Source organism: Heterodontus francisci, chromosome 8 (assembly GCF_036365525.1).
Source record: "Heterodontus francisci isolate sHetFra1 chromosome 8, sHetFra1.hap1, whole genome shotgun sequence".
Lineage (NCBI taxonomy): Eukaryota > Metazoa > Chordata > Chondrichthyes > Heterodontiformes > Heterodontidae > Heterodontus > Heterodontus francisci.
In genome coordinates, this window is record NC_090378.1 from 59,575,330 (window position 1) to 59,590,874 (window position 15,545).

The following is a 15,545-nucleotide window of genomic DNA, read 5'->3' on the forward strand; positions in this document are numbered from 1 at the left end:
GAGGGGAAACCGCAACCTACAGAGAAACCTGCATCCCTAAGTCTTGTACAAGTGTTAGGAGGACCCTCCAACAGAGGGCTGGTGAACTGTAAGGGACCCCCGCCAAGAACAAAAGGGGACAGGCAGGCACAAGGCTGGCAAAAGGTTAGAAAGGGAAGGGGAAAAAGCGACCAAGCGGGCAGGTTAAAGGAAATCCGGGAGGAATCCCAAATGAAAACCCCTATTGCCCAGACAGCCAAACCTGAAAAATGTGAAAAGTTAGACCCCACATCCTCTTATGTAAATGCAGACATTAGAAGCACCCCACCAGTGTAGCGAACAGCCTTTACAGGAACCTGCAGAGACAAAGAAGGACCTCTAGGGAGCAGAGAAACCGTGAGGATGATGCCTCACCTCGTCAAAGTACCACAGGGGAGTACAGTAAAGTCTGCACAAATAGCTGCAGGCATGAGTGTCCCAGAGGTCAAAGGGGAGATTGGCAAAGAATCCTCCCCCACTGTCAGAAAAAAAGAGAACCACCCATCCCCTGAAGTCAAAAGCCTTTGCATGACTCAGCAAAGCACTGAAAGAGAATTCAGGATGGACCTGCACAGTATTGACTCACCTGGGGAAAAAAAATCCAACTTGGGACTAATTAAATCTACCCTCCCCACCCCCCGTTGCAGACCTTAATAACAACAAAGACCCTTGGCAGTCATGGAAATGGCAACTTTAATAAGTTTTAGGATTTGTGAATGAATGAGAGAAATGCATGTTTTTTTCTGCATCATATTTTCTCTCGACCCTTTTCATGAAATGCACTTTTCTCAACTTGCATTTCATTCCACTGGGTGTGGAGGTGTCATGCAGATCTCCCACCTGCCAAGAATGAGGCACATTAATTTTGTCATATGAACATTGATTTGAAAACTGTTGCTGAATTAAAGAAAGGACTTGTCTAAAAAAAGAAATTACCAGGCTCTTGGCTGGAAAGATATTTGCATATTAACAGACAGTGCTTGTGGAAACAAAGGGGTTACTTCTCTTATCCAATTTAACCCATAATGGACTTTGAGCACCAGACATTGAAGGTGAGGGAGCTCAAATTTCAGGATGTCCAAAACCACAAACAGACGTGGTCAGACCAGCTGGTCATGTGACTAGCCTGCTTGGCAACCTGGTTTATCTGAATTGGACAAAGAGTTTTTAAATAGAGAGACTGCTGTATGCTCCTGGACTGAAGAAGACCTCTCCTGTCTGCCTCTCCCTCTCTTTCTCATGGAACTCCAAATCCACTGAAGACACATGAACCCCAAGAGAGAAAGGTCTCCTACAGCAAACAAGATTTAAGAAGAATACTGGGCCCCAATGAAGAGCAAGATCTATCTACAATCAAGGACTCTACAGTGAGCTCGAAGAACCGTAACAAAAACCCTCTTGAGATTGCCTCAAACTTTTCCACTTTATTTTTTTCTGCTATTTTCTGTCTCTATCTACATGCGTACATCGCGTTTGCATGCTAGTGTGGGCACGTCTTGTATCTGTAGGCATTAACCGAATTAGAGTTTACGTTTAATAAATTTTAACCTTTCTTCTTTAAACTTAAGAAAACCTGTTTGTGCTGGCTTATTTGCCTTATAGTTGGAAAGCAGTGAACAAGCATTCACCTAGGGGGAGTTAAAAACACAGTGTGTTTAAAAATTAAACCCTGTTATGGTAAGGCCAGGTGAAGGTTGAGAGGGAATCGTAGACCCCTTTCTCACCTGGTTGTAATAATATTAATAATGTGAGTGTTGGATTTCCCAGAACCATACCTCATAAGTATTCAGCAAAATTCAGAGTCACCATCATATTTTTTCAGTTTGAATAGTTCACTTCAAACCTTTCGGAAATGTATGTATTTATTTGGCACAAATCTCATTTTTTTCTATTTAGTTTAATTTTTTTATATTTGAAATTCCTGCACACAACTGCTTCTCCACATTGTTGCTGAAACCTTTAGTCCATGGTATGGCTGATTTGATGGCTTTTACAGCTTGTACACTTCATCCCACTCACTTATTAAACCCCATGTCTAGCTTTGGCTCTGAGCAAGGATTACTGATAGATTTTTGAGTGATTTGCTGCTGCTGAGTTCTGCTGATGGGTGAAATGATTTTGTAGCGTGCTTGAAAACTGCTGGTACAGAATTACACTGGTGAGGATTACTGTGGGCAGGTTTGTGAGACCAGCAATCTTTTTCAAATGTCAGATAAAAGGCCAGATAGAACTTGATCATTACTATGTACTTTATTTTTTCTTCAAAGAGTTTTATCCATGAGCGAATAGTTACACAGAAGGATTTGATGCACCGTTTGCAAACATGAATTGCAAGTATTTTTTTTATTTTGTATGATCGCATTATTTGAATGATAAACTGGAGCTGTGTTGCTTCCTTATGATGCCCACAAAAACTAAAAACGACACGTTTCTTCTGCGCACTTTTACTTATTAAAACAGACACCAGCAGAATATTTCGAAGCAGACTTGATGGAGTCAATATAAACTCCACCCCCAGCACAGTTAAGGGTGCAAAGAGGGAGGGGGGATTAAAAATTGGAGAACACATTCCCAACCCACTGCATACGCGGTTACTGCCATTTTTACGGTGACAGGGTAGTGTGCTATGCATGTGCCCTGTCTTGGAGAAGCGGGACAAGGGATTATGATATTCAAATCAGACCTGACCTTTCCCTCCCGCCTTCCCGATTGTCAGGCTCCGACACCGGCCCCACCCCTTCCCCGCTAAGCTGAGCAGTAATCTTTCCCACTTTCCTTCTTTTCGGGCTTTGGCCCGTTCCCCCCACACCCCACCCAAGCCCTAACCTATCCCATCCCTCATGGCCCCGGGTTGGTTTCCTATCCCAGGCTTTTCCGTCCAGCAGCTGGCTAACCTGTCAATCAGGCCAGTCACCAAGAGGGAAACAGAAGAAAAAATGGTGATGAGGTTCTGCCGTTAAATTTGGCAGGACCTTCATGTCCTTGGAATTTGCTGGCTTCCCCCTCGCTACCGTGCTTCCCCGCCTCCTCCCCGTCTCCCCAAGGCCTCTCTTGTTGAATGATTGCTACTGATGATAATCAGTAAAAAAACAGAATTTCAATAACATGGAGAAAAGACACACGAAGGAATCTGTCCCTCCTTGACCAGAGTAAAATCTAGACTCTTAAAGCTATTGTTTACGACATGTCAAGGTGTCCACCTCAACACAAAGAATGATCAAAGCACGAAATAGACTCTGGGAAGAATGGTGGAGACAAAACCACAGAAATAATTTAATTTATAGCTGGATGCTGTAACAGGACGTCTGTGTACAACTGACTTTCTCATCTGTGTGTATCTCGTGATTTTATGAAAAAACTTGAGTTGGATGTTTTTGTGATTAACCTTTCAAAATAGGTAAACGCCACAGCTGTATTAATAACAGAATGGAAAAGTATAATTGAATTTATCCATAAACTGTAATATTTGCAAAACCTATTTCCACAAATCCCCATCACCTCCCTTTTTAAAATATTTTTCCTTCTTCCTTTCCAGTCAGTATGAATAAATAAGTACAGGTTGTAGACACATTTGTTAGAACAAATATATACTGCTGAGTTCAGTAAAGATGCAACTGTAAGTCATTGGGGTGTTATATTGTCTGGCTTATTCATCACTGTGTACATAATTAAATTTATAGTGGAACAGAACAGCTGGAAATTTTAAAAAAAGACACAAACTAATCGACTGCCTTGTTTGCCTGGGGGTCACTGTTTCTGGCTTCTGTTTATTTAACCCTATTCCTTTGTGTCTAGTGGCCCAGAAGGGAATGGCATGTCATTATTTAATGACCATGGAACCTGTAATCCAGGCCACAGATTCATTACTGCACTAACTTTTGTAGTCCAGAATGCGTATCTAATAGCAACCAATGCCTTTTGCTATCTTCACACTTGGAATTCATTTGGGGAGTTGGGAATTTCTATCCCATAGAATCAGTAACATCTGTGTGTGGGAATTCTGTGAGGAGTGTTGCACATAAAATATCCTCGTTGTTAGCACTTTTTCCTCTCCCCCTCAAAATTATGAACTGAGAGGCATTTGTATGGTTCCTCTTTTTAAATGGTACTTGATTGTACCAGAAGCGAAACAAGGATATTCTTACAGAGGCCTACCAGAATTGCTCGAACTATTCCTTCTCTTGCTATTTGGAACAAGATTGAGAAATCACAAGGAGGTACACCACAGGTATGTCTTCAATATTCCTCTTGGCGATGATTTGTTACGTTCTCTGCTCATTCCAAAACAACTTTGATGCATTAGAAGCTAGTGTGGAGCTCAGTTAATGCATAAAACACACATGCCAAATAATAGTGAGCTTTTTGAAATGATTCAACACCATTCCCATTGTTGCTGTGACAGATTTTTAAATAATTCAGCTGTAGTTCATTAATAATCAAGCTGAGCATTTTGATATCACTGTACATTTGTCTTTTGGATGAATTTTTACTGTTTTGTAAAGGAATGCTACCTCATTCTTGCAAATACTGTTTAAGTTTGTGTCAATAATATAGAAAGCTTTATTGGACAACATCAGTTCTAAATTATGGAAATCTTATGGACAATCAATTGTGTTCAGCAGATGGATATATTCAAGTAAAATTTGTATTTTTTTTGCCAGGTCAACTTGCATTCCAAATTTACAAAGATTCACATTTCCTCTCCAGATTTTTCAGAAAATTGTGTTGTGGTAAAAAGAAAAGTCAATTTAGTTGCACAAATATTTGTTCAGCTAGATTGCAATTTCTAAAATGAGTTTTGTTTTAAACTGAGGAATGTACGGAAATGACTGAACAGGCCTCGCCTGGCCTGCTTCACTGAAATGAGCCAGAGGCATAAACCACTTAATGGTGCAAAATGATTGCTAAACTTCTACACTGTTTAACAAATCAGATTGAAATCACATCACTGTTCAGGCATTTCATTGAAATCGTTCCTAAAAATGCACTTTTGTAACTTTTAGAAGCTCTTCTAAACAATACACTTTTTAGTGTCATATTTACCAAGCTGTTCCAAAAATGCTTTTTAGTATGCTGTCTTTCTCTATTGAACTTAACCTGACATCGCTTAAATATTATAATAGGTTTTCCTGTTTAGTTCTTGTGTTTATATAGCAATATTGTGAAAATGTCACTTGCACTGACCAACAGACAGGGTACTTCACTTTCAGTCACTTATCCTTCTTAACCTGTCATGGCAATTAAAGACAGATTTCTGGTTAATATCAGATTGCATTGGAGTAACAATTAGAAAACAATGCCCCCTCTTATTCAGAAGACTTCAGATCTATACTATTGGATATTATTTTGTTAGCCTGTTATAAAACATTCTCTCAATCTCACTCTTAAAATCCAACTTTTAACTAGTATTACTTAAGAAATATATATACTGCTCTCACATGTTTAGAAGATCCCGAAATGCTTTGCAACCAATAAGTTACCTTTCAAGTGCAGTCACTGTTGTTATGGAGGTACATATAACAGCTAATTTGTGTACAGTGAATGAATGAATGACCAGGTAAGCTGTTTTTTTACTTGTGTTGGTTGAGGAAAGAATATTAGCCAGGAGAATGGAGAGCTCCCTGTTTTTTGAAATACTGCCATGGGATCTCTTACATCCACCTGAGCGGGGAAATGGAGCCTCAGTTGAATGTCTCATCCAGAAGATGGCACCGCTAGTAATGCAGCACCCTTTCTATAAAGCACTGGGGCTGAATTCCGCTAGTAATGCAGCACCCTTTCTGTAAAGCACTGGGGCTGAATTTTCATTTGGAGGCAGGAAACAGGAGCCAGGACTGTTTCCAGGTCCCAAACCCCCAGCCTGGGGGAAACAGTCACTCATTGGAATTTTGATGGGGGTGCCCCCTTAATTGGCATGGAGCCTGTTCCCTGTCCAGTTAAGGGTGACAGGCAGGCTCTTGAAGCTGGACAGCCAATCAGAGGCCTTCTAACTTTAGAGGAGCAGCCGGCTGCAATGAACGGTTAGTAACTGAGAGGGTGCTTCAAGAGGAAGGTGCCTTCTCAGCCACTTCTTAAAAACTTTAATTAAAAAATAGAGAAAGCAGCCAGGCAACCAGTGTGGGTGGATGCAGGAGAGAAATCCCTCTACAGGGCCTCCAGGCCTGCCTGGAGTGCTGGAACCCTGGCCTGCCTCTGGGTGCCCGCAACCAGGCAGTTGATCTGCCCTCATCCCCCCAAACACATCGCGTCGGGAAACAGGAGGCCGACTGGAAAATCCCAGTTGGCTTCCTTAACTTAGCTTTAACAAGGCTCTTAAAGAACGTAATTGGCTGCCCATGGAGGCGGGCAGCCCTGTCCACCCTGAGCCCACCTCAGCCAAAATGGTTCCGATATTTTCAGGTCCCATCCGCCTCCGTTCCCAGCCTTGGTGGGGCCCAAAAATCTGCCCCTGGTCTCAGCTCCCAATTACATCTTCAAATCATTAGTGAGGCTTTGAACCCATATTTTTCTTGTACCACCTGTTATACTGAGTACAAATCATAGAATCACAGAATGGTTACAGCAAAGAAGGAGGCCATTCAGCCTGTCATGTCTATGCCAGCTATCTGCAAGAGCAACTCAGTTTGTCCCACTCCGCTGCATTTTCCCCATAGCCCTGCAAGTTGTTCTCTTCAAATGATGATCAGATTTGTTTTTTGGAATGGAAAGTTGAGGTGTTCCCAGGTCAGAGAGTAGAGGAAGTTGGCTTATTTTATTTTGAATGATTGTAAATGTTATTTTTATCCCCCTCCTCCCCACCCCCGTACCCATGGGTAAGCTCAAAACAGTGAGTGTCAGCAGACTATTCCACCCGAGAGGGCCTCATAGCAGAGCCTGATCCTGTCCTGCCCCAGTGCCCACACTGGTGCCTTCAGAAGGGGTCACTTATCTCTGATCAAAGGGAAAATCTTGGTTAATTTTTCTCATCTCTAACACAGGGGTGCTGAGATTACTTAACACCTTACTTGCCATTGTCTGAAATCTGCTAACTTGGCCACAAACCAAAGGTTGTACTTCCTACAGCTGGTACAGTACTGAACCCATACAGGCAAGGAAGGTTGGGGATCAATCCCAGCTCTGTGCTGAGTTACTCAGCTATGTTTGCAGTACTGGTGTCCTCCATACCATTGAATGAGCTTTGCAAGTGATGCTTATCTGGTGACCAGCCTCCGCATCTGGAAAAGTGTACATAAGCAGGCGCTTGTTGAGGACAGGTTGGGATAGTTAAGCAATATGCTGATTGATACCCAGTGTCCAATCTTACACAGGGAAATTACTATTCGGTTAAAGTAGAAGTGAGCTGGCAGCTATCATGGAATCTTATCCAAGCATTTTCAGGGGAGGAGGAGAAAGATTAGGGGACAAAAAAGAATGATAATGAAACAAATAATTGAACAGTATCCAAAGACTCTTGCTGCTTTAATTCCCCTCCTGCAACACCAATGCACCAGGAATACTATTTTAAGTTTGTAAAATAAAGAACATTTAGTATACACGACTGGAATTTGCTAGTTACTTTAGCTGGAAAAAGCTGTAACTATACGTGTAATACAATTACATAACAAATTAGTCGGAATATGTGATAATTAAATGGATTAAATTGCTTCCATACTCCCCTTCTATTGTTTTCACACTGGTTGTTTGCCTATTCAATGATGACTAATATAGTGTCTAATTTTCTGTGTTATTTGTACATCAAAAATAGAGTTTGCTGGGAAACATGTCCCTGGGGTCTTTTGAAAGTCTGCTCAGCTGTCACCTGATATGCTGCAAGCGATCAGGTGTTAATACTTACCAATACTGACTGATTGCCCAAATTCCTGACTGATATGCTAGCTAGTTGTGGCCCTCAGAGGGCAATGTACATTTAAAAAAAATCCAGCTCTGACCTATTTCTTCCCCTCCTCTCATGCCTTCAAGGTGCTGACCCATACTCGTTTCTTTTCATTGATAGTAAATTCCTTTGTGATACCAGCTTGTTTGTATACTTGTGTATAATAAACATCACCTCAGCTGCACATCAGCTGGATGATTGCATATGTCACTTGACTCTATCTTGCTGCAGAGAGATGTGTGTGAATATACCCACTCTTCCTGGTAGGGCCTTCATTCACCTATATAGAATGAAGGTTGTTCTGCACTAGAGGGAAAAGTCTTCCATATGGCAGGCACTTGTTCATATTATTTACGATTTTTGATGAGCACCTTTAATGTCAGCATTTTAAAATGGGAAAATCCTATGTCAACATTTCTCTGTGACAACTTGATGAACCAGTTAAATCACTGAAAAAATGTATCCACTAATTTTTCTCAGAAACTAAAAGGTTTTGAACAAAAACAATTCGTAACATGATTAAATGTGCCTATTGAATTATATTTTGTGTCTTTTAATGCATACCATTAAGTTTTTACCTCATCTATCTGAAAACAATGGACTTTTGACAGAAAACTTTCTCCCACACTAGTTGGTGGTTTTCAACCACAGCTGAGCAAGTAAAGCTTGCTGAATTACCAAAGTGTGTTAGTAGTTTCCTCTGAGGTGAAGTAAAATGATGTATGAGTACATCTTGTGAGAATTTGTGAGTTTCTTTGCTTTTTTCCAAGAGACTGCAGAACAAATTGGAGAATTTGCATTTTAGTTTCAGACATTTCAAACTTAAAATATTAACAGTTGCTGTTTTGCTTTTACAAGCTTTTTAATTTTGGTCTCAGACAGACAAAATCTATGATAAACAACTACCTGTGGTTCCATTTGTTGACTTTAGAAAGTAAAACTAAGATCGTTTGTCAAGAGTGTACTTTCGTTCAGTGGAAAAGTTGACTGGTATTTCAGCTTGATTATCCAAGAGATTTAAATCTAGCTGGGATTCAAAATTATTGGAATTCTCTTGTTTGGCTGCTATCCATGTTCATCAAAAGAAAGTCCTCTCCCTGTTCATTTTAACTCTAAATTCAGTTGAAAAACATTTTCTGAGAAAGGCAGTGCATATTTCTAAGGTGTTTTCCTGTAGAAAAACTTTGAAACTGCATAAATGAAGTTTTTGAACATTTTATAATGTCAGTCATTTATTTTGTCTGTTTGAGGAAATTCATGTTCATTAATGATTGATATTGTGAAAGCAATGGGGTGGGGAGGGCACAGGGATGGGATGGCAGGAGTGGTGGAGTTGTTTGATGAACTGAAAAGAACTGCGGGCAAATTGTTGGGGGGGTGGTTAACAGGTGGGAATACTGTGGGTGGCCTGATGGTCCATAAGGAGCCAAAGGCATTTCAGTCTTCAATCTCTTGTGACCCATTCACGCTTAAGGTTTCTTTTCTCTAATACTGATAGACAATGGTAGTTCACCCCTCAATATTACCAGTTTCAGGAATTCTTTTCACAAACCTTCCCAATCCCAGGTCTATTCTCCACACCTATTTCTCAGAAACCCCTTTATCGGTGCTCACAAACATCTCGATTGCTTCCAATACTATCGGACCCAAGGATCTCCTCTCCAAATGGTACCATATCACAGGGCCCTTCTCTCAATAATCTGCCTCATTGAACTTAGACACCATGGCCAGAATTTTACGTTGGGCAGGGGACCGGTCAAAAAGTCAGGGGCGAGTCAGCCTCTGCCCGGCCTGGGAGCCATTCCAGGATTTTACGTGATCCAGACCCTTAATTGGACATGGGTGGGACTTCCACCCCTCTGAGGCAGTATGTCCTGCCTCCAAGTGCTGCCAGCCAATCAGTGGGTTGGCAGCTCTCAGTCCTAGCAGTGCCACCAGGAGTGGTGGCCACTGTTAGGACTGCACCCAGCCACAACTGGATCGTAGATTCCGACCCCGAAAGAAAGGTAAGTTTTTGGCGTCTCGCTGGGGACAATCAGCCAGGCCCCAGCGAGGCAAGGGGTGTCGATTGTGAGGAGGGAGGACGTTATTTCAGTAGGAGTGATTGGAGCTTTGCGGGGATGCCCTCTGGAGCGCACAAGGTGCCTGATCAGGCGGGCCCTCCCCAACCCACAAGGAGGCTGCCAGATTTTACCTGGTAGCATTCTGGGGGCCTAAGGCACCAGCCAGCCACTGGTAAAATACCAGCGGTGGCAGGAGGAGGCCTTGAAGTGGCAGTTAATTGGCCAATTAAATGCCTTGATTTGCCTGGGGCAGGCAGGCCATTTCTCGCCGCTGCCACCCCTGGTAAAGTTCCAGTGGGGGCGGGATGGTATCAGGAACGTCACCCCCCGCCTCCCACTCAATTTTATGCCCGCCCCCACCCCTACCCCCCGACCACCAGCCCGCTCCTGTTGGGGGGGGGGCATAAAATTCCGGCCCACATCTACTGTGTTCATAGATCTTAATGTCCCTTTGCCACTTCTCCGAGATGCTACAATCCCTTTCGAAGTACTTTTGGATTCCTGAATCATCCTAGTACTGTGTAGAGCAGCTCCTTTCCCACCCTCTCCTTGGAGTACTTCCCTCACCACATTGCTCACCATTGGTGGGAGGATCAGGCACAGATTTAAGGTAATTGGCAAAAGAAACAATGGCAACATGAGAAAAAACTTTTTCACACAGTGAGTGATTAGGATCTGAATGCATTGCTTGAGATTGTGGTGGAGACAGGTTCAATCGAGGCACTGAAGAGGGCATTGGATTGTTATCTGAAAAGGAAGAATGTGCAGGGCACTAGATAAACTACTCTTTCAGAGAGCCAGTGTTGACACGACGGGCCGAATGGTCTCCTTCTGTGCTGTAACAATTGTGTAACTGTGACATTGCATCCTGTACCCCTTCATTTTCCCACTAACCCTTCCACTTTCTACTGCCTCTGCAATCCTATCATTGCACCTAACTCATGCCCTTTGAACTACTCACACTCTTCTGTAAGCTTCTTTCCTCCCTTTTGCACTGCTATTACTCACCTTGTTCATGACTCTCCATCAACTCTTCCCCATTGCTAGCCATACCTTTAAGATGGTATCAAGAGGCCAGAGGTCCCTTCACCCTCAACCAGTTCCCTTCCTACTCTCCTACCTTCTATCACCCTTCATGCACATTGTCACTGGAATTGACCTTTACTGTTAACAAAACACAGGTAAAGATGATGGATTTGCTTCAAACTCGTGTTTCATTTTGAAAATAAAAACAACATTGAATGAAAAAGACACACTGGGGAGGATTTTCCCTCTGGGGGCAGGAAAAAGAGGTTGGGACTGCTTCCAGGTCCCAAACCCAACCCCCAGGGGGAATCAGTCACAGGCCCCGATTTTCACAGAGGCAGTCAATTAATGGCCAGAGAGTGAGTTGGCTATCCAATTAAAGATGACAGGTGGGCTCTTGAAGCTCGAGGGCAAATCAGATGCCTTCCAACTTGAAAGCAGCAGCAGGCTGTAACAGAGGGTAAGTAAGGGAGAAGGTGCTTCAAAATGGCAGTGCCTTCTCCAATGTCTTCAGCATAAATTAAAAAATGGATCTTGCAGCTATGTCACCATTACAGGGTGGCCTTTGAATGCTCCTGTACCCAGGCAGGCAGGCAGGGCCTCTGGGTCTTCTCCTGCCTCCAGGCACCTAAACTGGCTCCTGCTACATGTGAAAAATTCCTGTTGGCCTCCTTTAAAAGGCCTCAATAGGCTTTAATGAGCCATGTCAGCTACCCTCCACAAAAACAGCCAGGGGTGAGATGGAGCCAAGGAACTGGCATGCCAGCCAGCAGAGCTATTTGTATTGCCCGCCTGCCTCCAATCCTGGCCCTGGCAGGGGATAAAAAGCATGCCCATTGTCTCCAACTCCTTTTGTCTCTGTATATAGGTGCATTCTCTCCCTATCAGTTTAATACACTTTATAAAGTTTATAGAACATAAGTCAACAGCTATGACAGTTGTGGAATCAGAACCCTGTATCCTTGTATCTGTTGTTTTATATAGAAACACATATATATCTAGACCTTCTCATTTGAAAATATTATTTCAGTAGAGCTATTGAAATTTGCCCTCTTGTTTTTCAAAATTATTTGAAGAGAAACTACTCAGCAGAAAGAGTTAGACACTAAAGAAAAATATCCCATCAGAACTGACGGAACAGAACTGGTATATCCTGGGAAATTAAGCACACTGCACAATCCAAAATAGGCTCACAGAGACACAGCTCATGGCACAAATATCAATGAGAGGCCCAGGCCTTTGGGAGAGGCTGAGGCCTGTGAGTAAAAAATTTAATCAAGGCATTAAAAGACACAAAAAATTCAATTGATAAATTTAATTGTATGATGAAATGTACAGGTTTTACTGAATTTTTGAAAGATTTTTTACATCCTTATTTTGGAGTCAAAATAACTAAATTTCAGTATGGAAACAAATAGTGGATTTGTGGGAAGTCATTGACCAGATAGTTTCATCGTAAGATGAAATATTCAAATTATAAAATAGCAGATGTTATGTGTAGTGCAGTGTGACACATCTTAACATTAAAAATACCCATGAGTGCCACCTACTGGAGTAATGGGCACTGCAGCTGCTGACAATAAGTTTTCAGTGCAACACATACCCTACATACTGAATTTAATTTATAATAGATTATTATAGATATAAGTGTCTGCCACTATGCAGTACGGCATATGGAGTCATCAATATGAGATTGCAGTCTTCAGACAGAAGAGTGTTAGATTTTACTCTTATATTCAAGTCTCCCACCTGATGTGAGGGAGTTGATAGCCTTGTCTATGCATAATCTACAATCTGTTTGTAGACATAGACATAGACATAGGTAACAAAATAATACCCAACAATTGGAAAAACTACACATCCTCAAAAAGCAATAGTTTCTAAAAAAATGCAATGTACTGATTCACTCACTGATATTCATAATAAACTTACAAAATTCTAAAATCTAACTCATCAGTGTGGCTTTTGATATATTTTGCTTGTGACTATCTGTTTGAATTCTAAATTATTATTTCTCATTCCTCTCACCTTACCCGTCTCTGATTTATTTTACTTCATTCTATTTAATTTCTCACAATTCCTCTCTCGAAATCTCTCACTTCCTCTTTCCCATTCTCTCGTTCCCCCACCGCCCAGCATTTTAGGGAACAGTGATCATAGTATCATAAGATTTAGGTTAGACATGGAAAAGGACAAGGAGCAATCTAAAGGAAAAATACTAGATTGGGGGAGGGCCTATTTCACTGGGGTGAGAACAGATCTGTCCCAGGTAAATTGGAATCAAAGATTGGCAGGCAATACTGTAACAGAACAATGGGCTGCCTTTAAAGAGGAGATAGTTCAGGTACAGGCGAAGGGGAAGATAGAGCAAGGAAAGTCAGAGCTCCCTGGATGATGAGAGAGAGAGAGAGTAAGATGAAGCAGAAAAAGGGGGCATATGACAGATGTCAGGCTGATAATACAAGTGAGAACTAGGCTGAATATAGAAAGTTCAGAGGGGAAGTGAGAAAGGAAATCAGAGAGGCAAAGAAAGAGTATGAGAAGAAACTGGCAGCTAACATAAAAGAGAATCCAAACATCTGTTAAAAGCAAGCAAATAGGAAAACGATAGTAAGAGGATGGGTGGGACTGATTAGGGCTCAAAAAGGGGATCTATGCATGGAGGCAGAGGGCATAGCTGAAGTACTAGAAACCATAGAAACCATAGAAAAATTATAGCACAGAAAGGAGCCATTTAGCCCATTGTGTCTGTGCCGGCTGAAAAAACTACCCACCCAATCTAATCCCACCTTCCAGCACCTGGTCCGCAGCCTTGTAAGTTACAGTACTTCAGGTGCATGTCCAGGTACGTTTTAAATGAGTTGAGGGTTTCTGCCTCCACCATCGATCTAGGCAGTGAATTCCAGACATCCACCACCCTCGGGGTAAAAAGTTTTTCCTCTTGTTCCCTCTAACCCTTCTACCAATCACCTTAAATCTGTGTCCCCCTGGTAATTGACCTCTCCGCTAGGGGAAACAGGTTCTTCCTGTCTATTCTGCCCAGCCCCCTCATAATTTTGTACACCTCAATTAAGTCACTCCTCAGCCTCCTCTGTTCTAAGGAAAACAACCCTAGCCTATCCAATCTTTTCTCAAAGCTGCAACTTTCAAGCCCTGGCAACATTCTTGTAAATTTCCTCTGTACTCTTTCCAGAATAATTATATCCTTTCTGTAATGTGGTGACTAGAACTGTACGCAGTACTCCAGCTGTGGCCTAACCAGCATTTTATACAGTTCCAGCATTACATCTTTGCTTTTGTATTCTATACCTCGGCCAATAAAGGAAAGCATTCCATATGCCTTCTTCACCACTTTATCCAACTGTCCTGCCACCTTCAGGGATCTGTGGCCAGGCACTGCAAGGTCTCTCACTTCTTCTACCCCTCTCAATATTCTCCTGTTTATCGCTTTGTTTGCCCTCCCTAAATGCATTACCACACACTTCTCTGGATTGAATTCCATTTGGCACTTTTCCGCCCACTGAACCAAACCATTGATATCATTCTGGAGTCTACCGCTATCCTCTTCACTATTAACTACAAGGCCAATTTTTGTGTCAGCTGAAAATTTTCCAATCATGCTTCCCACATTTAAATCCAAATCATTAATATATACCATAAACAGCAAGGGACCCAACAGTGAGCCCTGCGGAATGACACTGGAAACCGCCTTCCATTCGCAAAAACGTCCGTCGACCATTATCCTTTGTTTCCTTTCCCTGAGCCAATTTTGGATCCAATTTGCCACATTCCCCTGTATCCTATGGGCTTTTATTTTTCTTACCAGTCTGCCATGCAGGACCTTGTCAAATGCCTTACTAAAATCCATGTAGAACACATCCACTGCATTACCCTCATCAATCCTTGTTACTTCCTCAAAGAATTCAATTAAGTTAGTAAGACACGACCTTCCTTTAACAAATCCATGCTGACTATCCCTGATTATTCCGTACTTATCTAAGTGGCAGTTTGTCCTATCCCTCAGAATTGATTCTAATAATTTGCCCACCACTGAGGTCAGACTCACCGGCCTATCCTTCACACCCTTTTTAAACAATGGTACAACATTCGCAGACCTCCAATTCTCTGGTACCTCGGCTGTATCTAGTGAGGATTTGAAGATGATCCTCAGAGCATCTGCTATTTCCTCACTGGCTTCCTTTAACAGCCTGAGATGCAATCCATCCAGCCCTGGTGATTTATCCACTTTCAAGGATGTCAGACCCTCTAGTACTTCCTCTCTCATTATGCTTATTGTATCTAATATTTCATACTCCTCTTTTACTACAATGTCTGCATCATCCCTCTCCTTTGTGAAGACAGAGACAAAAAATTCATTACTAAATGAGTACTTTGTATCTGTCTTTACCAAGGAAGAAGATGTTACCCAAGTCATAGGGAAAGAGAAGGTAGTTGAGATACTAAATGGGCTAAAAACTGATCGAGAGGAGGTATTAGGATGGCTGGCTGTAATTAAAGTTGATAATTCACCAGGGCCGAATGAAAAGCATCTGAGGATACTGAGG

The 15,545-nt window shown here is 42.1% G+C and overlaps 1 protein-coding gene across 1 annotated transcript in view; it reads left to right on the top strand.

Annotated features, from left to right (window-relative positions):
- The first annotated feature begins 4,073 nt into the window (after positions 1-4,073).
- Positions 4,074-15,545, top strand: part of frem1b (Fras1 related extracellular matrix 1b) — a 238,326-nt gene continuing 226,854 nt past the window's right edge. The window contains exon 1 of the mRNA XM_068037205.1: positions 4,074-4,246. The gene's annotated coding sequence lies outside the window, so the exon portion shown is untranslated. The remainder of the gene's footprint in view (positions 4,247-15,545) is intronic.